The sequence below is a fragment of the Oncorhynchus mykiss genome, chromosome 15 (assembly GCF_013265735.2).
Source record: "Oncorhynchus mykiss isolate Arlee chromosome 15, USDA_OmykA_1.1, whole genome shotgun sequence".
Classification (NCBI taxonomy): domain Eukaryota; kingdom Metazoa; phylum Chordata; class Actinopteri; order Salmoniformes; family Salmonidae; genus Oncorhynchus; species Oncorhynchus mykiss.
Window position 1 is genome coordinate 12,760,766 of NC_048579.1, and position 24,722 is coordinate 12,785,487.

The window sequence follows — 24,722 nt, forward strand, 5'->3', positions numbered from 1 at the left end:
AGACCCCTTTGACTTTTTCCTCATTGTTACATTACAGGCTGATTCTAAAATTGATCAAATATTTTTTCCCCCCCATCTACACACAATTCCCTATAGTGACAAAGCAAAAACAGGTAAAAAAAAAATAATGACAATTATAATTTATTTTTTTAAATAATGAAATGTCACATTTACATAGGTATCAGACCCTTTACTCAGTACTTTGTTGAAGCACCTTTGGCAGCAATTACAGCCTCAAGTCTTCTTGGGTATGACGCTACAAGCTTGGCACACCTGTATTTGGGGAGTTTCTCCCATTCTTCCCTGCAGATCCTCACAAGGTCTGTCAGGTTGGATGGGGAGTGTCGCTGCACAGCTATTTTAGGGTCTCTCCAGAGATGTTAAATCGGGTTCAATTCCAGGCTCTGTCTAGGCCACTCAAGGACATTCAGAGATCTATCCCGAAGCCTCTCCTGCGTTGTCTTGGCTGTGTCCTTAGGGTCGTTGTCCTGTTTGAAGTTGAACCTTTGCCCCAGTCTGAGAACTTGATCCAGAGCACTCAGGACTTCATCAAGGATCTCTCTGTGCTTTGCTCCATTCATCTTTTCCTCCATCCTGACTAGTCTCCCAGTCCCTGCTGCTGAAAAACATCCCCACAGCTACCACCACCATGCTTCACCGTAGGGATGGTGCCAGGTTTCCTCCAGATGTGGCAGTTGGCATTCAGGCCAAAGACTTCAATCTTTGTTTCATCAGATCAGAGAATCTTATTTCTAATGGTCTGAGAGTCTTTAGGTGCCTTTTGGCAAACTCCAAGTGGGCTGTCGTGCCTTTTACTGAGGAGTGGCTTCCATCTGGCCACTCTACCATAAAGGCCTGATTGATGGAGTGCTGCAGAGATGGTTGCCCTTCTGGAAGGTTCTCCCATCTCCACAGAGGAACTCTAGAGCTGTGTGACCATGGCCCTTTTCCCCCGATTGCTCAGATTGGCTGGGCGGCCAGCTCTAGGAAGAGTATAGGTGGTTACAAACGTCTTTCATTTAAGAATGATGGAGGCCACTGTGTTCTGGGGATCTTAAATGCTGCATACATGTTTTGGTACCCTTCCCCAGATGTGTAACCTCGACACCATCCTGTCTCGGAGCTCTACGGACCATTCCTTCGAACTCATGGCTTGGTTTTGCTGACATGCACTCTCTCAACTGTGGGACCTTATATAAAATGTGTGTGCCTTTCCAAATCATGTCCAATGAATTGAATTTACCACAGGTGGACTCCAATCAAGTTGTAGAAACATCAAGGATAATCAATGGAAACTGGATGCACCTGAGCTCAATTTCAAGTTTCATAGCAAAGGGTCTGAATACTTTTGTAAATAAGATATTTATTTTTATTTTTATTTGTAATAAATTTGCAACAATTTCTGAAAACATGTTTTTGCTTTGTCATTATGGGGTATTATGTGTAGATTGCTGTGGCAGCAGAATCAGAATTCTTTAGGTAACTTTTATAAATAAGATGTTTTATTAATTTTCATAAGCATGTTTATGTAGGGAAAGTTACTTGGGCCCAGAGAGGGGAGAGGTCGGGTCATTCTTGATAGGCCCCATGTATGGACTTCTGGGTGAGGCTGTCGGGCAGTGGTGGAGAGCATGGCCGATCTGAAAGAGATGAACAAAGTGACAGTAACTATACAGGTCAACAACATGTTTGTGTGCACATCTGTTGGTGTGAGTGAGTGAGTGTATGTAATATAATTATGAATGACCTGTATCCATCTGGGTTTTCCTCAGTAGTTTCTCCCTTCACGGCCAGTATAGTAAGACCTGGTGCAGCCGGTAATTTACATACCACAGCAGAGGACTGCTGTGACTGCAGATGAACTGCTAGGGGTGGCAGATCTAAACGAGAAAGGCCTAGATTCAATCAGATGAAGAGTTAACCGCCTGAAAGCCGACACCCGCATAGCTGAGGTGTAACTGCGTCGGAACTGTCAAATCGGTGAGCAGCTGCACCCATCCTACCTGTGTTACAAATTCAAAACGAGAAAGTTTAGGCTATACAGACATATTGATGCTCAAATTAAAAAATAATTAAATTAAATAATGATGATTTCTATCAGACTACTCAAGGTGTAGATTACATCTCACATTCCAGTGTTCAAACTTGTAAACAGGGCTGCATGAGTTTTCTGTTAATGCGACTCCGTACAGCCAATGGCAATGTCCGCTTTAAGTATAATGCCAGGGAGCAGCTTGTGAATGACAGCTCTAACACAGTTCCACCTCAGACACCACCAAAACAACCGCTATGTGGATGTCAGCTAAAGTGGATGTGATTGAATAGAGCCCCAAGTGAGGGAGAGTATGCATGTGTGTATACATGTATGTGATAATCACCTGTCACAGCCGGTGTAGCAGGTGCAGGGGCTGATGAATGCAGCTGTGAGGACTGTGGTTGAGCTAATAGGGGTGTCAGATTTAAAAAAGAAAGGTAAACATTTTTTAAGTGAAAATAATTATACAACAAAACCGAGTGAGTGAGTGAGTGAGTATACGTGTGTGTGATAATTACCTGGACCACATCACATGGCTTCAGGTCTTCAAGCCTCTGGAAGTTCCAGCGTGCCACTCCAGACGGTGGAAACACGGTTACCTGTCACCCACGAGCAGGTTGGCAGATCTTAAAGCAGGTTGGCAGATGACAAAACCTTGACTATACACAAACCTAAATTAAAGTGTGTGTGTGTGGCAACCACGCAGCAGACTTGATTTTCCCTACTGCTCATTGTACTTCCCCTCGCAATCTGTGGTGTGTGTGATCTGTGTTATTGTGACTCAGACCTGAGTCAACCTGACCACATCCTCGTAGTAGGACATGCAGTGATTCTCTTTGGGGGAAAAAAAAACTGTGTACAGTAAAAAGGATATAAAATATTCAGATCTGGATTGACAAGTAGGCCAAATCATGTGACGTTACAAAACCTCTAGGGCTTAGTCTACACAAATGAACCCGCTGTTTGAACCTGTCTCTCTCTACCGGACCTACTGTTTGATCCCGTCGCTCTCTACCGAACCTACTGTTTGATCCTGTCTCTCTCTACCGGACCTACGGTTTGATCCTGTATCTCTCTACCGGACCTACTGTTTGATCCTGTCTCTCTCTACCGGACCTACGGTTTGATCCTGTCTCTCTCTACCGGACCTACGGTTTGATCCTGTCTCTCTCTACCGGACCTAAAATCAAATCAATCAAATCAAATTTTATTTGTCACATACACATGGTTAGCAGATGTTAATGGGAGTGTAGCAAAATGCTTGTGCTTCTAGTTCCGACAATGCAGTAATAACAAGTAATCTAACTAACAATTCCAAAACTACTGTCTTGTACACAGTGTAAGGGGATAAAGAATATGTACATAAGGATATATGAATGAGTGATGGTACAGAGCAGCATAGGCAAGATACAGTAGATGGTATCAAGTACAGTATGTACAAATGAGATGAGTATGTAAACAAAGTGGCATAGTATAGTATAAAGTGGCTAGTGATACATGTATTACATAAGGATACCGTCGATGATATAGAGTACAGTATATACGTATGCATATGAGATGAATAATGTAGGGTAAGTAACATTTATATAAGGTAGCATTGTTTAAAGTGGCTAGTGATATATTTACATCATTTCCCATCAATTCCCATTATTAAAGTGGCTGGAATTGAGTCAGTGTCAGTGTGTTGGCAGCAGCCATTCAGTGTTAGTGGTGGCTGTTTAACAGTCTGATGGCCTTGAGATAGAAGCTGTTTTTCAGTCTCTCGGTCCCAGCTTTGATGCACCTGTACTGACCTCGCCTTCTGGATGATAGCGGGGTGAACAGGCAGTGGCTCGGGTGGTTGATGTCCTTGATGATCTTTATGGCCTTCCTGTGACATCGGGTGGTGTAGGTGTCCTGGAGGGCAGGTAGTTTGCCCCCGGTGATGCGTTGTGCAGACCTCACTACCCTCTGGAGAGCCTTACGGTTGAGGGCGGTGCAGTTGCCATACCAGGCGGTGATACAGCCCGCCAGGATGCTCTCGATTGTGCATCTGTAGAAGTTTGTGAGTGCTTTTGGTGACAAGCCGAATTTCTTCAGCCTCCTGAGGTTGAAGAGGCGCTGCTGCGCCTTCTTCACGATGCTGTCTGTGTGAGTGGACCAATTCAGTTTGTCTGTGATGTGTATGCCGAGGAACTTAAAACTTGCTACCCTCTCCACTACTGTTCCATCGATGTGGATAGGGGGGTGTTCCCTCTGCTGTTTCCTGAAGTCCACAATCATCTCCTTAGTTTTGTTGACGTTGAGTGTGAGGTTATTTTCCTGACACCACACTCCGAGGGCCCTCACCTCCTCCCTGTAGGCCGTCTCATCGTTGTTGGTAATCAAGTCTACCACTGTTGTGTCGTCCGCAAACTTGATGATTGAGTTGGAGGCGTGCGTGGCCACGCAGTCGTGGGTGAACAGGGAGTACAGGAGAGGGCTCAGAACGCACCCTTGTGGGGCTGTAGTCGATGAACAGCATTCTCACATAGGTATTCCTCTTGTCCAGATGGGTTAGGGCAGTGTGCAGTGTGGTTGAGATTGCATCGTCTGTGGACCTATTTGGGCGGTAAGCAAATTGGAGTGGGTCTAGGGTGTCAGGTAGGGTGGAGGTGATATGGTCCTTGACTAGTCTCTCAAAGCACTTCATGATGACGGATGTGAGTGCTACGTTTAGTAGTCGTTTAGCTCAGTTACCTTAGCTTTCTTGGGAACAGGAACAATGGTGGCCCTCTTGAAGCATGTGGGAACAGCAGACTGGTATAGGGATTGATTGAATATGTCCGTAAACACACCGGCCAGCTGGTCTGCGCATGCTCTGAGGGCGCGGCTGGGGATGCCGTCTGGGCCTGCAGCCTTGCGAGGGTTAACATGTTTAAATGTCTTACTCACCTCGGCTGCAGTGAAGGAGAGACCGCATGTTTTCGTTGCAGGCCGTGTCAGTGGCACTGTATTGTCCTCAAAGCGGGCAAAAAAGTTATTTAGTCTGCCTGGGAGCAAGACATCCTGGTCCGTGACTGGGATGGATTTCTTCCTGTAGTCCGTGATTGACTGTAGACCCTGCCACATGCCTCTTGTGTCTGAGCCGTTGAATTGAGATTCTACTTTGTCTCTGTACTGGCGCTTAGCTTGTTTGATAGCCTTGCGGAGGGAATAGCTGCACTGTTTGTATTCGGTCATGTTACCAGACACCTTGCCCTGATTAAAAGCAGTGGTTCGCGCTTTCAGTTTCACACGAATGCTGCCATCAATCCACGGTTTCTGGTTAGGGAATGTTTTAATCGTTGCTATGGGAACGACATCTTCAACGCAAGTTCTAATGAACTCGCACACCGAATCAGCGTATTCGTCAATGTTGTTATCTGACGCAATACGAAACATCTCCCAGTCCACGTGATGGAAGCAGTCTTGGAGTGTAAAGTCAGCTTGGTCGGACCAGCGTTGGACAGACCTCAGCGTGGGAGCCTCTTGTTTTAGTTTCTGTCTGTAGGCAGGGATCAACAAAATGGAGTCGTGGTCAGCTTTTCCGAAAGGGGGGCGGGGCAGGGCCTTATATGCGTCGCGGAAGTTAGAGTAACAATGATCCAAGGTCTTTCCTCCCCTGGTTGCGCAATCGATATGCTGATAAAATTTGGGGAGTCTTGTTTTCAGATTAGCCTTGTTAAAATCCCCAGCTACAATGAATGCAGCCTCCGGATAAATTGTTTCCAGTTTGCAGAGAGTTAAATAAAGTTCGTTCAGAGCCATCGATGTGTCTGCTTGGGGGGGGATATATACGGCTGTGATTATAATCGAAGAGAATTCTCTTGGTAGATAATGCGGTCTACATTTGATTGTGAGGAATTCTAAATCAGGTGAACAGAAGGATTTGAGTTCCTGTATGTTTCTTTCATCACACCATGTCACGTTGGCCATGAGGCATACGCCCCCGCCCCTCTTCTTACCAGAAATATGTTTGTTTCTGTCAGCGCGATGTGTGGAGAAACCCGTTGGCTGCACCGCTTCGGATAGCGTCTCTCCAGTGAGCCATGTTTCAGTGAAGCAAAGGACGTTACAGTCTCTGATGTCCCTCTGGAATGCTACCCTTGCTCGGATTTCATCAACCTTGTTGTCAAGAGACTGGACATTGGCAAGAAGAATGCTAGGGAGTGGTGCGCGCTGTGCCCGTCTCCGGAGTCTGACCAGAAGACCGCCTCGTTTCCCTCTCTTTCGGAGTCGTTTTTTTGGGTCGCTGCATAGGATCCACTCCGTTGTCCTGTTTGTAAGGCAGAACACAGGATCCGCGTCGCGAAAAACATATTCTTGGTCGTACTGATGGTGAGTTGATGCTGATCTTATATTCAGTAGTTCTTCTCGACTGTATGTAATGAAACCTAAGATGACCTGGGGTACTAATGTAAGAAATAACACGTAAAAAAACAAAAAACTGCATAGTTTCCTAGGAACGCGAAGCGGCCATCTCTGTCGGCGCCGGAAGTACTGTGAGTACCTACTGTCTCAACCTCTAAATGCTCAGCTATGAAGAACCAACTGGCATTAACTCCTGAAGTGCTGAACCATTTCACCCTCTATAACCACTGTGATTATTTGACCCTGCTGGTCATCTATGAACATTTAAATTCCTTGAAGAACGATCTGGCCAAAATGGCTGTACTCTTATATAATTTCCACCAGCACAGCCAGAAGAAGACTGGCCACCCCTCAGAGCCAGGCTGCTCTCTAGGTTTCCGCCTTTCTAGAGAGTTTTTCCCTTACTGCTTCTACATCTGCATTGCTTGCTCTTTGGGGTTTTAGGCTGGGTATCTGTAGAAGCACTTTGTGACAACTGCTGACGTAAAAGGGAATTCACAGTCGTATGAAAAAGTTTGGGCTCCCCTGACAATTTCCATGATTTCCATTTATAAATAATTAGGTGTTTGGATCAGCAATTTAATTTTGATCTATCAAATAACTGATGGACACAGTAATATTTCAGTAGTGAAATGAGGTTTATTGGATTAACAGAAAATGTGCAATATGCATCAAAACAAAATTAGGCAGGTGCATAAATTTGGGCACCCCAATAGAAAAATCACATCAATATTTAGTAGAGTCTCCTTTTGCTAAAATAACAGCCTCTAGATGCTTCCCATAGCCTCTAATGAGTGTCTGGATTCCGGATGAAGGTATTTTGGACCATTCCTGCTTACAAAACATCTCCAGTTCAGTTAGGTTTGATGGTTTCCGAGCATGGACAGCCCGCTTCAAATCATCCCACAGATTCTCAATGATATTCAGGTCTGGGGACTGGGATGGCCATTCCAGAACATTGTACTCGTTCCTCTGCATAAATGCCCAGGTAGATTTTGAGCAGTGTTTTGGGTTGTTGTCTTGTTGAAATATCCAGCCCCGGTGTAACTTCAACTTTGTGACTCATTCTTCAATATTATTTCCAAGAATCTGCTGATATTGAGTGGAATCCATGCGACCCTCAACTTTAACAAGATTCCCAGTACCGGCACTGGCCACACAGCCCCACAGCATGATGGAACCCCCACCAAATTTTACTGTGGGTAGCAAGTGTTTTTCTTGGAACGCTGTGTTCTTTTGCAGCCATGCACAACATCCCTTGTTATGACCAAATAACTCAATCTTTGTTTCATCAGTCCACAGCACCTTATTCCAAAATGAAGCTGGCTTGTCCAAATGTGCGTTTGCATACCTCACGCGACTCTGTTTGTGTGCAGAAAATGCTTCTTCCGCATCACTCTCCCATACAGCTTCTCCTTGTGCAAAGTGCGCTGAATTGTTGAACGATGCAGGGTGACACCATCTGCAGCAAGATGATGTTGTAGGTCTTTGGAGGTGGTCTGTGGGCTGTTTTTGACCGTTCTCACCATCCTCACCATCTGCAGCAGGATGATGTTGTAGGTCTTTGGAGGTGGTCTGTGGGCTGTTTTTGACCGTTCTCACCATCCTCACCATCTGCAGCAGGATGATGTTGTAGGTCTTTGGAGGTGGTCTGTGGGCTGTTTTTGACCGTTCTCACCATCCTCACCATCTGCAGCAGGATGATGTTGTAGGTCTTTGGAGGTGGTCTGTGGGCTGTTTTTGACCGTTCTCACCATCCTCACCATCTGCAGCAGGATGATGTTGTAGGTCTTTGGAGGTGGTCTGTGGGCTGTTTTTGACCGTTCTCACCATCCTTTGCATTTGCCACTCCGATATTTTACTTGGCCTGCCACTTCTGGCCTTAACAAGAACTGTGCCTGTGGTCTTCCATTTCCTCACTATGTTCCTCACAGTGGACACTGACAGCTTTATTCTCTTCGATAGCTTTTTGTAGCCTTCCTCTAAACCATAATGTTGAACAATCTTTGTTTTCAGGTCATTTGAGAGTTGTTTTGAGGCCCCCATGTTGACACTCTTCAGAGGAGAGTCAAAGAGAACAACAACTTGCAATTGGCCACCTTCAATACCTTTTCTCATGATTGGATGCACTTGTCTATGAAGTTCCAGGCTTAATGAGCTCACCAAACCAATTGTGTGTTCCAAATAATCTGTGCTAAGTAGTTACAGGTATTCAAATCAACAGAATGACAAGGGTGCCCACATTTTTGCATAGCCTATTTTTCACATCTGATTTAATTTCATACAACTTAATATTGCCCACACTAAAAATCTTTGTCTGGACAATACCCCAGTACTCAGCTTTTATTAGAAAATGAATGGCATGCCACTGTGATCATTTTCTGTGACGACAGAGTAAATTATTATGCAGTCTCAGAGGGGTGCCCAAACGTTTCCATATGACTGTATACAATACATTTCATTGATTGCTTGTATATGCTTCTATTCATTAACTCTACATCTAAATACGAACTTCATTTATCTTAAAATGTCCTCAATAGGATGTTGTACCTTAAGCCAACACTTTTTCCTGTTTTTCCTGCTGGGGACAGAGGGCTTCAAGTTTGGGAATGGATCGGGCCTAGAGAATTGGAAAATTAACAATTATTAGTGCGCACATTTATGAAATTCAATTTTGGGTTAGCGGTTTATCTCTTCTGATTGAGAATTGCTGATGATATACTGTATATGTCCATTTTCTTTTTTTCGAAATCTGCCACTGAACCATAGAATTCTATCTAGTGAGAGTGCACACAACCGTTATGTTATTTTTGACCTGGTAATATAAGCTATTTTTTTCAAGGGAGACCTGGCAAAGAGGGCAGCGTTCTCAAGTAACAGGCGTATCCATAGCAGCAGTTATGGTATGGATAAAGACAATGTGACAACACCACAGCTGCATGAATGTGTGATCTCTATAATATTAGCTAATTTAACCATTTCCAGACCAAAAGAATAACAGAACAGTAGGAAGATTACTGTTGTTGTACTGTAGCCTACTGTACCCCATCACATCAACCAACTAGTATCTAGTGACAAGGCTGCGTTGTTTTCGTTTAGTAATGTTGTACTGTAGCCTACTGTATCACATAATCAACCAACTAGTATCTAGTGACAAGGCTACGTTGTTATCGTTTAGTAATGTTGTACTGTAGCCTACTGTATCACATAATCAACCAACTTGCCAACTAGTAATGACAAAGCTATAGTGTTGTCATTCAGTAATACTATAACAGTATTGTAGCCTGCTGTGCACCACATTAACCAGCTACTTTAATTATCTAGCTAACGTTAGCTACAAAGATGGAGGCATCCACATAGGAGATTAGCTGGTGTTGTTAGCATTAGCTAGCTAGCATGTTAGCTATCAAACTATGTTAAGCCATGCTTATATAGTAAGATAAGGCCAATCGGACTGAAACATTTAACAGGCTGAATGTAAATGTATGTGACTCACTAGCTAAAACTTTAGCTTGCTAGCTCAGTGACTGCTGCTGGGCGAATCAATATGCGCCTCTTCCTGTTTACAGTTCCCTATGCAAAATCAGACGGGCGCCACAAAACCAACCAGTGGCCAGACGTATATTACACCCGGGTTGTTTTAGAAACCCTGCCGCATCGCGCCAGCCACGCCAAAGGTTGCATGTTGAATCTAGCGATAGAAAGTTGTTTTTGAGATTTTTGTTTTAAGACTATCCCAAACCTTAACCATTCGGAGTTAATGCCTGAACAGAACCTTAAACACTTAGAAATTTAACATTTGGAACAATTTAGAAAATTGATGTTCGACAAACATGGCTGAGCGTCTAATTCTGACAGCTGGAAGCACACGCGTGCACGCACACACACACACACACACACACACACACACATACACACACATACACACACGCGCAGACATCTATTACCTATTATCGTAAATAATTTGCGGTGAGGGTGTTTAATTTGTATCTCAAATGATTTTACCTGGTCTCCAAATCAATCCTTCACTCCCTCCCTCTTCTCAGGTGAATGAGTTTACAAGGAGCCTGAGCACAGTTATTTTGAATTAAAGTTTTTGCTCTAGCAATATTACCACCCACATACCCCAGTTTCTCCCTCCCTCCCTCTCTCTTTCTCGCCTCTCTTCCCTCCCCCTCTTTCACCCCCCCCCCCCTCTCACTCTTTGTTGTTTGTCATTATGCCAAAGACATCTTGTCATTTGCTGCTTCATACCTCAACACCTCCAATTAATCTAACTCCTATGAGTCACACACAAACACAGACACACTTAATCAAGCTCGTTTGTCACCGCAGTACGGATGTAATGAACTGACTGACAGACTGAACGTATGGGGTTTAACACAGAGGTGAACACAACCTTGTCAAGGACCCTTACACTAACATTTGTAACTAAAGTGTTTTGAAGACTTGACTGGGTGCATGTGTGTTGCATCATGGCATGTCAGTACCACGGTAATATCACGGTACCAAAACGGCATGATACTTATGATACCAACATTAGAATACTGTACAGTCGTGGCCAAAAGTTGAGAATGACACAAATATACATTTTCACAAAGTCTGCTGCCTCAGTTTGTATGATGGCAATTTGCATATACTCCAGAATGTTATAAAGAGTGATCAGATGCAATTAATTGCAAAGTCCCTCTTTGCCATGCAAATTAACTGAATCCCTAAAAAACATTTCCACTGCATTTCAGCCCTGCCACAAAATGACCAGATGACATCATGTCAGTGATTCTCTTGTTAACACAGGTGTGAGTGTTAACGAGGACAAGGCTGGAGATCACTCTGTCATGCTGATTGAGTTTGAATAACAGACTGGAAGCTTCAAAAGGAGGGTGGTGCTTGGAATCATTGTTCTTCCTCTGTCAACCATGGTTACCTGCAAGGAAACACGTGCCGTCATCATTGCTTTGCACAAAAAGGGCTTCACAGGCAAGGATATTGCTGCCAGTAAGATTGCACCTAAATCAACCATTTATCGGATCATCAAGAACTTCAAAGGAGAGCGGTTCAATTGTTGTGAAGAAGGCTTCAGGGCGCCCAAGAAAGTCCAGCAAGCACGAGGACCGTCTCCTAAAGTTGATTCAGCTGCGGTATCGGGGCACCACCAGTACAGAGCTTGCTCAGGAATGGCTGCAGGCAGGTGTGAGTGCATCTGCACGCACAGTGAGGCGAAGACTTTTGGAGGATGCCTGGTGTCAAGAAGGGCAGCAAAGAAGCCACTTGCAAAAGGTACAGGGATTGGACTGCTGAGGACTGGGGTAAAGTAATTTTCTCTGATGAATCCCCTTTCCGATTGTTTGGGGCATCCGGAAAAAAGCTTGTCCGGAGAAGAAAAGTTGATCGCTACCATCAGTCCTGTGTCATGCCAACAGTAAAGCATCCTGAGACCATTCATGTGTGGGGTTGCTTCTCAGCCAAGGGATTGGGCTCACTCACAATTTTGCCTAAGAACACAGCCATGAATAAAGAATGGTACCAACACATCCTCTGAAAGCAACTTCTCCCAACCATCCAGGAACAGTTTGGTGATGAACAATGCCTTTTCCAGCATGATGGAGCATCTTGCCATAAGGCAAAAGTGATAACTAAGTGGCTCGGGGAACAAAACATTGACATTTTGGGTCCATGGCAAGGAAACTCCCCAGACCTTTTTCCCATTGAGAACTTGTGGTCAATCCTCAAGAGGTGTGTGGACAAACAAAAACCCACATTCTGACAAACTCCAAGCGTTGATTATGCAAGAATGGGCTAACATCAGTCAGGATGTGGCCCAGAAGTTAATTGACAGCATGCCAGGGTGGATTGCAGAGGTCTTGAAAAGCAAATAGACTTTTGCATCAACTTCAGGTAATTGTCAAAAGCCTTTGACACTTATGAAATGCTTGTAATTATACTTCAGTATTCCCATAGTAACATCTGACAAAAATATCTAAAGACACTGAAGCAGCAGACTTTGTGAAAAATAATATTTGTGTCATTCTCAAAACTTTTGACCACGACTGTAGTACCGTTTCATATGATACTACAGAATTTTTCAGCCCGACCAATCTAAAGAACCTGTTATAAAATATTTTAAAGTCAGTTGTGTTTACAAATTCACTCGAATTTAAGCAACAGCCACTAGTCTCTTGTATGCCCTGGTCCAATACTATTCACTTTCATGCGCATTTCATGTGTCATCCGTAATCAGCCAGCCGCTTCCCCGACCAGCCCGCCCCTGACTCACGTGCTTTTCTCTGTCCGCTCTTTACGCGCTTCTATTTCTCCATCAGTTTAAAAAAAGATATATTTTAGCCGTGATGGCGAGCGGAGATGCAGACCCAGCCCCTGCTAAATTTTCTGTTGTTAGATTTGTACATTTGTTACATTGAAGTAGCGAGCAATATTGACAGCCTACATTGTATCATTGCATTGCCTGTTATAACCAAGAGCACAGACAAGTCTGAACGAACTTTGAAAGTTCACTGTTATGCAGCTTCTGGATGTCAGAGGTAAAATGGAGCACCGCTTGGCGACAGGCATGCTTGCAGATTTACAGCAAAGAAAACGTCTCGTCTCTAAAACGGGTAAAAACATATGACCCATTTTACCGGAGATTACTTTTTTTCTTTCTATCGGGACTCGCGCGCATTATATATTATTTCACAAATGTCACGGCCGTTTTAAACTAATCCGGGTCGCAAATGATTGGTTTGATAACAATAACAAACATTGTTCAGTCATGTTACCTAGCTAGCAAACAACCTAGTAACTTAACAGTAGGTTTAGGCACATCTGATTGGCTCAGGAATGAAAGAAAAGGGTCTGCTACTCATGAGTTGTGATTCATATAGGTAGGATTCATATAGGTAGGATTCATATAGGTCGGATTCATATAGGTAGGATTCATAAAGGTCGGATTCGGATAGGTAGGATTCATATAGGTAGGATTCATATAGGCCGGATTCATATAGGTAGGATTCATATAGGTAGGATTCATATAGGTAGGATTCATATAGGTAGGATTCACATAGGTAGGATTCATATAGGTCGGATTCATATAGGTAGGATTAAATATAGGTAGGATTCGTATAGGTAGGATTAAATATAGGTAGGATTAAATATAGGTAGGATTCGTATAGGTAGGATTCATATAGGCCTAATGGAAGCCTGAACCATTTCAAAAATCTATGTATTTCTGGTGCGTCTTAAATTCTGTTTGGTGCCTAACGTTTTAAAAGTTGGGAGTAGTGTGTTTGTGGGAGAGAGAGTGGTGTGTGTTTATGAGAGTGAGGGAGACGGAGTGTGTGTCTCTGTTAACTGAAGAGTTAACAAGGTTTAATGCAGTGTTTTCCCCTTACTGTGACACATTGACATTCAGATCATTATGCATGTATATTCCTTCCATCCATTCCTTCAGCCAAGTTACATTTGCAAATGTGAGCAAATCAGCCATTCTATGCAGTATTCTATTAAACACTGAACAGTGTGAAGCTAAATTCAATGTGTTGTACTGAGTAGAAGTGTGATTTTCAGTGCCAGGTTTTTGGAGAATGTTTTAGAAAACAGGAACAAGCGCCCGGGGGACGGCACGATACTACTTGGTATTGTGATACTTGGCCTGGTATTGTATGTAAAATGTTAGTGTCGTGAAAACACTAGTATGTGCGTATAGTTACCGGCCGTAGCAGGTAGGCCAGACTGCATCCCTGTAGAAACACCAGAGGTAGGTTGTGTCATGTTGAGGGCGTGGTACAGTCTCTACTGAAGCCACGGTCTGGTCAAACCTTCCTGTCAGCCAGACCACCCAGGGTCACTATAGTATCCACTTGGAGAGAGAGACCGAGAGAGAGAATAGTTATCATCTGAAGGTCTTACCCTGGAGCATTGGTGTCTTCTTTGGACCATGGGAAAGAGTCCCCCCATACTGACCCCCCAACACTACCTCCAGCAGCATTTGTTCTCCAACTCGACTTAACACCACTTTTGAAGTCTGAAAATATCCTACAAACTGTGATTGCCATTTTAAGTCAGGAAAGAGAAAAGTGTAGTCTTTAGATGGAAAGGTTGACATATTTTTATCTCTTCAAACATCTGGAGAGCCATCGAAATAACTATAATTTACCCAAACCCCTCCCTCTCTCTCTCCCCCTCTCTGACCTCACACTTCTTCTATCTGTCCACCTGCTCTCCCTTATTCCCTACCTCTATTTGTCCAGTCTCTCTTGGGTAAATACATACTTTTTTGACAGCATCCCATCTGATTTAAACAAAACTTTCCATACATGTTTGCCTCACAAGTCCTCAACTGGCAGCTTTATTAAATAGTACCTGCAAAACACCAGTCTCAACGTCAACAGTGAAGAGGCGACTCCGGGATGCTGGCCTTATCAGACTGGCCAATAAAAAGAAAATATTAAGATGGGCAAAAGCACACAGACACTGGACAGAGGAACTCTGCTTAGAAGACCAGCATCCCGGAGTCGCCTCTACACTGTTGACGTTGAGACTGGTGTTTTGCGGGTACTATTTAATCAAGCTGCCAGTTGAGGACTTGTGAGGCGTCTGTTTCTCAAACTATACTCTCTAATGTACTTGTCCTCTTGCGCAGTTGTGCACCGGGACCTCCCACTCCTCTTTCTATTCTGGTTAGAACCAGTTAGTGCTGTTCTGTGAAGGGAGTAGTACACAGCGTTGTACGAGATCTTCAGTTTCTTGGCAATTTCTCGCGTGGAATATCAAATCAAATCAAATTTTATTTGTCACATACACATGGTTAGCAGATGTTAATGCGAGTGTAGCGAAATGCTTGTGCTTCTAGTTCCGACAATGCAGTAATAACCAACAAGTAATCTAACTAACAATTCCAAAACTACTGTCTTGTACACAGTGTAAGGGGATAAAGAATATGTACATAAGGATATATGAATGAGTGATGGTACAGAGCAGCATAGGCAAGATACAGTAGATGGTATCGAGTACAGTATGTACATATGAGATGAGTATGTAATATATATAATAGCCTTCATTTCTCAGAACAAAAATAAACTGACGAGTTTCAGAAGAAAGTTCTTTGTTTCTGGCCATTTTGAGCCTGTAATCGAACCCACAAATGCTGATGCTCCAGATACTCAACTAGTCTAAAGAAGGTCAGTTTAATTGCTTCTTTAAAATCAGCACAACAGTTTTTAGCTGTGCTAAAATAATTGCAAAAGGGTTTTCTAATGATCAATTAGCCTTTTAAAATGATAAACTTGGATTAGCTAACACAACATGCCATTGGAACACAGGAGTGATGGTTGCTGATAATGGACCTCTGCACGCCTATGTAGATATTCCATTAAAAATCAGCCGTTTCCAGCTACAATAATCATTTACAAAATTAACAATGTCTACACTGTATTTCTGATCAATTTTATGCTATTTTAATGGACAAAATAAATAGCTTTTCTTTCAAAAACAAGGACATTTCTAAGTGACCCCAAACTGTTGAACGGTAGTGTATATTTTTTCCACATTCACATACATTGTAGCTTAGACCCTATTACACATCTGAAGTTTTTGTGTTGTGCCCACAATTGTTTGATACACAACATGCTCTTGGTGTGTGTCATTTGAATCACATAAATATAATGAATAGAAGGGGCCTATCCCTTCAGACCACTGTAATTTAGCAGGTACACCATTGAAATGTTATGTTCTAATTACTACCACAAATACGGCCACCCACCGTCGAATGTCAACTTAAATGGTTCTATTATCTATATTTCCTATGGAGGTTTGACTTTATAATAAATCCAAAAATACCATTAAAGTCAACATTCTCTGATGTCTGGACAGCCAACCATTTTTCTGATACCATTTGAAAGTAGCAATTTAAATGCTATTCCCATTTTAGTACATTTATCAGCCAAAACATGACACCCATCCTGTAGGCCTGATCACCAACAACGACGAGACAGCATATAGGGAGGAGGTCAGAGACCTGGCCGTGTGGTGCCAAGACAAATCAAATCAAAGTTTATTTGTCATGTGCGCCCAATACAACAGGTGTAGGTAGACCTTACATTGAAATGCTTACTTACAGGCTCTAACCAATAGTGCAAAAAAGGTATTAGGTGAACAATAGGTAGGTAAAGAAATAAAACAGTAAAAAGACAGGCTATATACAGTAGCGAGGCTATAAAAGTAGCGAGGCTACATACAGTAGCTAGGCTATAAAAGTAGTGAGGCTACATACAGTAGCTAGGCTACATACAGTAGCTAGGCTATAAAAGTAGCGAGGCTACATACAGTAGCTAGGCTATAAAAGTAGCTAGGCTATAAAAGTAGCGAGGCTACATACAGTAGCTAGGCTATTTCCAGTAGCTAGGCTATAAAAGTAGCGAGGCTATTTCCAGTAGCTAGGGTATAAAAGTAGCGAGGCTACATACAGTAGCTAGGCTATAAAAGTAGCGAGGCTACATACAGTAGCTAGGCTATAAAAGTAGCGAGGCTACATTCAGTAGCGAGGCTATATACAGTAGCGAGGCTATATACAGTAGCGAGGCTATATACAGTAGCGAGGCTATATACAGTAGAGAGGCTATATACAGTAGAGAGGCTATATACAGTAGAGAGGCTATATACAGTAGTGAGGCTATATACAGTAGAGAGGCTATAAAAGTAGCGAGGCTATAAAAGTAGCGAGGCACCACTTAGTCAGGCTGATTGAGGTAGTATGTACATGCATATATGATGAACTGAGACAACAACCTCTCCCTCAATGTGATCAAGACAAAGGAGATGATTGTGGACTACAGGAAAAGGAGGACCGAGCACGCCCCCATTCTCATCAATGGGGCTGTAGTGGAGCAGGTTGAGAGCTTCAAGTTCCTAGGTGTCCACATCACCAACAAACTAACATGGTCCAAGCACACCAAGACAGTTGTGAAGAGGGCATGACAAAACCTATTCCCCCTCAGGGGACTGAAAAGATTTGGCATGGGTTCTCAGATCCTCAAAAGGTTCTACAGCTGCACCATCAAGAGTATACTGACTGGTTGCATCACTGCCTGGTATGGCAACTGCTCGGCCTCTGACCGCAAGGCACTACAGAGGGTAGTGCGTAGGGCCCAGTACATCACTGGGGCCAAGCTTCCTGCCATCCAGGACCTCTATACCAGGTGGTGTCAGAGGAAGGACGTACAAATTGTCAAAGACTCCAGACACCCCAGTCATAGACAGTCATAGACTCTGTTACCGCACGGCAAGCAGTCCCGGAGCACCAAGTCAAGGTCCAAGAGACTTCTGTTGGGGAATAATCAGAATTGGTTGGTAACATAGGTAAGATGTTTTATATTCATCATATGTTTGTAAGTTACTTCTCATCAGAATGTGTTTGTATAATACTGTGGCGGGGTTGCAGTATCTGTTCTATGTCAAGACTAAGTTGTTTGGGCCGGAGAGAGGGGAGAGGCCAAGCGTATATCTCTTGGCTCCACAATGTCTGTGTGCCAGTCAGTGTGTCTCTGTGATCTTGTCAAGATAGGATGGATTTGATATATGCCTGTTGATATGGAGGATTGGTTTATGTTTCTGAGTTTGAGTAAAGAACATGTTTTAGGAGACAAAGCTGAACGATGAATTATGCCGATGCTGTCTTATCCTGTGTGTGTCTTTGCTATAAAGGAACTAAGTTGAAATGTGGAAGGGGCTCTCAGAGAATTAATTGATAGACACTGAATTGATCTGAGAGTCACAGGGTTGTGATAGAGCTCATATAATTAAAGATGGACTTTGATAACTAATCCTGACTTGTGTGTGGTTTGCTCTCATGATTTGGTAAATAGAGGAAATTTCCACGACACTTCTAAACAGCTTCTACCCACAAGCCATAAGACTCCTGAACATCTAATCGAATGGCTACTCAGACTATTTGCATTTCCTCCTTCCCCTCTTTTACACTGCTGCTATTCTCTGTTATCTTCTATGCATAGTCACTTTAATAACTGTATATATTACCTCGACTCTGTATCGGTACCCCCTGTCTATAGCCTCGCTATTGTTATTTTGCTCTTAATTACTTGTTACTTTATTTATTTATTTTATTTTTAGGTATTTTTCTTAAAGCTGCATTGTTGGTTAATAAGGGCTTGTAAGTATTCGTTTCGCTGTAAGGTTGTATTCGGCACATGTTACAAATAACATTTGATTGATTTTGTTGTGTCTCAACCAATGGAGGTCACAACACAGAAACCTCAGATTATGTAAAATAGAGTCTAAGCTACATCTGTGAATAGGGAAAAATATGTTCACACGTTTTTAGATAATTGACATTAAATGTACCAAAAATGACTACGTTTTTTAGAAATTATAAAATAGTTTGACAACCCTGTTTGTAAGATTTTAAATGATGTCAATCTCAACCTTTTATCTTTTTAAGCGATGAAGGGTGGGGTTAAATGGGTTAACTTTCAGCACCTTTATCTCTTTAATGTTCTGGCACTCAGTTCCCAAAAAGTCACATTCTGAGCATTTCTACAATGGGCAAATATGTATGGAAGGTAAGTGATTAAATTCAAATGGATTTACCCTCTCTTCAATATAGCTCTCCCGCTCTCCCGCTCTGCCTCTCGCCATCCCCTCTCTTTCATTAGCTCTTCTCCCTGAGAGTGTTCTGAAGGACACAATGCAGCAGAGAGAATCCAATGTGTGCAACCGTTTTACATATATTTTATATACACACATATGCTGTTCTAGCTCATGTTCTCTACGGAACTGTAAACCATAGGGGAGCAGGTAGCCTGGCGGTTAAGAGCTTTTGGGCCCGAGCCGATTAGGTGAAAAATCTGTCGATGTGCCCTTGAGCAAGGCACTTAACCCTTATTGCTCTTGTAAGTGGCTCTGGATAAGAGTGTCTGTTAAATGATTCATATGTAAAAATGTAAATGAGCACAAACACTACCATACTGGCTGACACTCCACGGCACCTTGACCCTGGTTACGGTATGATAATGACAGAGACAGGGATCGTCTTTATTTACATCTTTCATCTATGCCTTTGGCCACAAATAAACACATTTAGAACTGACTATTGAGGTAAAAATCCACATCTGTCAAACAACCACACACAACAGAGGACAGCTTTAGAAAAACACTTTTCTCTTATAAGGATGCTTGCACACCAAACTGCTTCAAAAATAATTTATCTGAATGACAGTGTTCTGTAAACAAGCGTTGCCAAGCTACAGTCCTTGGAGACAGAGAAAGATTATAAAACAGAAAGAAAGTATTATGTTAAATCTTTGTTGCAACTTCAGTGCCTTTAACCACAGCCTAGAATAAGACAAACAAACAGGTAACAGCACAGACAGACACAAATGGAAACAGGACAAACCAGTGGCCTATATCATACAACTTATGTAACCTCCAAAGAAGTACTAGCCTGATCCTAGATCTGCATGTGCTTTAGCCAACCACTCTGACTGCTGTTGTCATGGTTGATGTACAGGTCTGGGACCAGGCTACTGAAGTACATTACGTAGCACTACCTACTTTAGCTCCTACAAATCTACAGACAGCGCTCTGTCTCTCACTATTGAGTTATTATACAAATAAATCAGGGGTGCAATTTTCACTGGGGATGGGGGGGACATGATTTGCATATTTCAGTCTTATCAATCACTTAAACATATTTAATAATGATCTCTTACCTTGATGACTGTGGGCTAAATACAGACGGCTAGAAGGGTCATGGGTCATATTATATTGTGTAGAAATGCAGGAAATTAGCTAAAGATTGGGAGGACCTCCAGACCACCTGTCAAGTTATGCCCACCCCCACACTTTAAACAAAGTTGCGCCCCTGCAAATAATAATGTTCTGTCTGATATTCTGGCATTGAGAATGTTATGTGATAATTTAATAATGTGACAATGTGATGATGTGACAATGTAATGGTATGACAATGTAATGTTATGGCAATGTAATGGTAGGACAATGTAATGGTAGGACAATGTAATGACGTGCCAATGTGATGTTATAATGTGATAATGTTATAATGTGATAATGTTATAGTGCGATGATGTTATAGTGTGATAATGTTATAATGTTATGCGATAATGTTATAGTGTGATAATGTTATAGTGCGATGATGTTATAGTGTGATAATGTTATAATGTTATGCGATAATGTTATAGTGTGATAATGTTATAGTGCGATGATGTTATAGTGTGATAATGTTATAATGTTATGTGATAATGTTATAGTGTGATAATGTTATAGTCTTAATGGTTGTACAGTCGTCTCAAATAAAACTGAAGGACCTCGGCGTTACTCAGGACCCTGATCTCTCTTTTGAAGACATATCAAGACTGTTTCAAGGACAGCTTTTTTCCATCTAAGTAACATTGCAAAAATCAAACTTTCTGTCCAAAAATGATGCAGAAAAATGTATCCATGCTTTTGTCACTTCTAGGTTAGACTACTGCAATGTTCGACTTTCCAGCTACCCGGATAAAAGACAAAATAAACTTCAGTTAGTGCTAAACACGGCTGCTAGAATCCTGACTAGAACAAAAACATTTGATCATATTACTCCAGTGCTAGCCTCCCTACACTGGCTTCCTGTTAAGGCAAGGGCTGATTTTACTGCTAACCTACAAAGCATTACATGGGCTTGCTCCTACCTATCTTTCCGATTTGGTCCTGCCGTACATACCTACACGTACGCTACGGTCACAAGACGCAGGCCTCCTAATTGTCCCTAGAATGTCTAAGCAATCAGCTGGAGGCAGGGCTTTCTCCTATAGAGCTCCATTTTTATGGAATGGTCTGCCCACCCATGTGAGAGACGCAAACTCGGTCTCAACCTTTAAGTCTTTACTGAAGACTCATCTCTTCAGTGGGTCATATGATTGAGTGTAGTCTGGCCCAGGAGTGTGAAGGGCTCTTTCATACCGTCCCTAGGAGGGGTGCGTCACTTGAGTGGGTTGAGTCACTGATGTGATCTTCCTGTCTGGGTTGGCGCCCCCCCTTGGGTTGTGCCGTGGCGGAGATCTTTGTGGGCTATACTCGGCCTTGTCTCAGGATGGTAAGTTGGTGGTTGAAGATATCCCTCTAGTGGTGTGGGGTCTGTTCTTTGGCAAAGTGGGTGTGGTTATATCCTTCCTGTTTGGTCCTGTCCGCGGGTGTCATCGGATGGGGCCAGTGTCTCCTGACCCCTCCTGTCTCAGCCTCCAGTATTTATGCTGCAGTAGTTTGTGTCGGGGGCTAGGGTCAGTGTGTTATATCTGGAGTACTTCTCCTGTCCTATCTGGTGTCCTGTGTGAATTTAAGTATGCTCTTTCTAATTCTCTCTTTTTCTCTTTCTTTCTTTCTTTCTTTCTTTCTAATTCTCTCTTTCTTTCTCTCTCTCGGAGGACCTGAGCCCTAGGACCATGCCTCAGGACTACCTGACATGATGACTCCTTGCTGTCCCCAGTCCACCTGGCCGTGCTGCTGCTCCAGTTTCAACTGTTCTGCCTGTGATTATTATTATTTGACCATGCTGGTCATTTATGAACATTTGAACATCTTGGCCATGTTCTGTTATAATCTCCACCCGGCACAGCCAGAAGAGGACTGGCCACCCCACATAGCCTGGTTCCTCTCTAGGTTTCTTCCTAGGTTTTGGCCTTTCTAGGGAGTTTTTCCTAGCCATCGTGCTTCTACACCTGCATTGCTTGCTGTTTGGGGTTTTAGGCTGGGTTTCTGTACAGCACTTTGAGATATCAGCTGATGTACAAAGGGCTATATAAATACATTAGATTTGATTTAGTGTGATAATGTTATAGTGTGATAATGTTATAGTTTGATAATGTTATAGTGTGATAATGTTATATTGTGATAATATGATGTAATAATTTTGTGATGACTGCCAGAGGGATGAATCTAATGACGATCATTAGTCTTAATTCCCATAAATCTGTCTGTCTGGAAACCTGCCAGATATGAACTGTTACAGTACATTGTGGTTACTCACTATACTGTCATCGTTGTCAAGCTCAGGCTTTAAACACTGCTACAGATGATTTGTATACCTTCAGCACAGAGAGGTTAGATAATACTCAAGAGAAGAACAAACAGAAGGTTAAAAGGGATGTTTTGGCAGAAAGCTCAGAGTTCGAGGATAGATGGACTGATTCTGTCTCAGTGATTAACTAGACAGACTGTTTGAGGACACTGGTTCGCTGGCTGAGTGACAGTTCATCAGGGACCCCTGTCTCTGTGTGTGTGTGTGCGTCTCTCAACTGTCAGAGAGGAAGTGTGTTTGTCCGAGTGTTATTCTCCCCAAATCCCTCACTGCACACATGGACCTTTCACTCTTAACCACCATCACACAGAAACAGAAAGGTGTAAATAACCTGACAGAGGAAGGAGAGGGGGAGGACATGGGAGGGAGAAGAGGAGGATTACCCGAAGCGGTTGTCTTTTGATCTCCTCCACCATGATGGCCAGACATTTAGTGAAGTCAGTCAGCTCCTGATCTGCTGTCTCTATCAACCGACACTTCTAGAAAGAGGAGGGGGGGGGGGGGGGGGGGTGAGACGGACAGACAAACAGAGAGAGATAAACAGAGAGATACAGAGGCAGGCAAAAATAGCAAAACTCCCTATTTATTCTGTGAATAATGTGCGTCTCTGAGCGCTCTCAAACACACTATGTTCCAGTGAATGCCCTTAAAAATGTAGTTCATTCCAGGTGAGGTAGGCTCCATCTTATGCCCCCTTCACCCCCTGAAGAACACCGCTTTCCCTCCCTACTCTCTCTTTCATTTATGTAGAGTTATGCACATCTCCTGAAACACCTCAAAGCCCCTAGATCTGTTACACAATTCTCAAAGATGAACATTACCATAGCTTGTGATTCTCTCTGAGTAACATTAGAATAAATTCAACCGTATTCTCTCTAGCATCACCATAACATTATGCAGGCAGATCCTGGAAGGCCATGTGTTTTTGTTGTTAGTTTCTCTACTTAGTGATTGTCCAGGTGTAAATCTGTCTCTGATTAGAAGGAAAGGTTGACTGTGGGTCTTATCACCATAATGCAGAGAATAACGGCGGATCATTGTTAAACTGGTTCATTCTCCTGGAGGACAGAGAACACTGTTATTAACTGTTTCATTCTCCTGGAGGACAGAGAACACTGTTATTAACTGGTTCATTCTCCTGGAGGACAGAGAACACTGTTATTAACTGGTTCATTCTCCTGGAGGACAGAGAACATTGTTATTAACTGGTTCATTCTCCTGGAGGACAGAACACTGTTATTAACTGGTTCATTCTCCTGGAGGACAGAAAACATTGTTATTAACTGGTTCATTCTCCTGGAGGACAGAACACTGTTATTAACTGGTTCATTCTCCTGGAGGACAGAGAACATTGTTATTAACTGGTTCATTCTCCTGGAGGACAGAGAACACTGTTATTAACTGGTTCATTCTCCTGGAGGACAGAGAACACTGTGGTTCATTCTCCTGGAGGACAGAGAACACTGTTATTAACTGGTTCATTCTCCTGGAGGACAGAGAACACTATGGTTCATTCTCCTGGAGGACAGAGAACACTGTTATTAACTGGTTCATTCTCCTGGAGGACAGAGAACACTGCTATTAACTGGTTCATTCTCCTGGAGGACAGAGAACACTGTGGTTCATTCTCCTGGAGGACAGAGAACACTGTGGTTCATTCTCCTGGAGGACAGAGAACACTGCTATTAACTGGTTCATTCTCCTGAAGGACAGAGAACACTGTTATTAACTGGTTCATTCTCCTGAGGACAGAGAACACTGTGGTTCATTCTCCTGGAGGACAGAGAACACTGTGGTTCATTCTCCTGGAGGACAGAGAACACTGTGGTTCATTCTCCTGGAGGACAGAGAACACTGTAGTTCATTCTCCTGGAGGACAGAGAACACTGTTATTAACTGGTTCATTCTCCTGGAGGACAGAGAACACTGTTATTAACTGGTTCATTCTCCTGGAGGACAGAGAACACTGTGGTTCATTCTCCTGGAGGACAGAGAACACTGTGGTTCATTCTCCTGGAGGACAGAGAACACTGTTATTAACTGGTTCATTCTCCTGGAGGACAGAGAACACTGTTATTAACTGGTTCATTCTCCTGGAGGACAGAGAACACTGTGGTTCATTCTCCTGGAGGACAGAGAACACTGTGGTTCATTCTCCTGGAGGACAGAGAACACTGTGGTTCATTCTCCTGGAGGACAGAGAACACTGCTATTAACTGGTTCATTCTCCTG

The 24,722-nt window shown here is 42.9% G+C and overlaps 1 long non-coding RNA gene and 1 pseudogene across 1 annotated transcript; both read right to left on the reverse strand.

Moving 5' to 3' along the window:
• Positions 1-23,314, reverse strand: part of LOC118938943 — a 63,279-nt pseudogene extending 39,965 nt beyond the window's left edge.
• LOC110489587 lies at positions 1,647-9,026 on the reverse strand. Its single transcript, XR_005036043.1, has 4 exons — positions 8,957-9,026; positions 2,554-2,634; positions 2,379-2,441; positions 1,647-1,880 (listed from the first exon to the last, which is right to left on the reverse strand). It is a non-coding gene; the product is annotated as an uncharacterized LOC110489587 (long non-coding RNA).
• Positions 23,315-24,722: the final 1,408 nt, after the last annotated feature.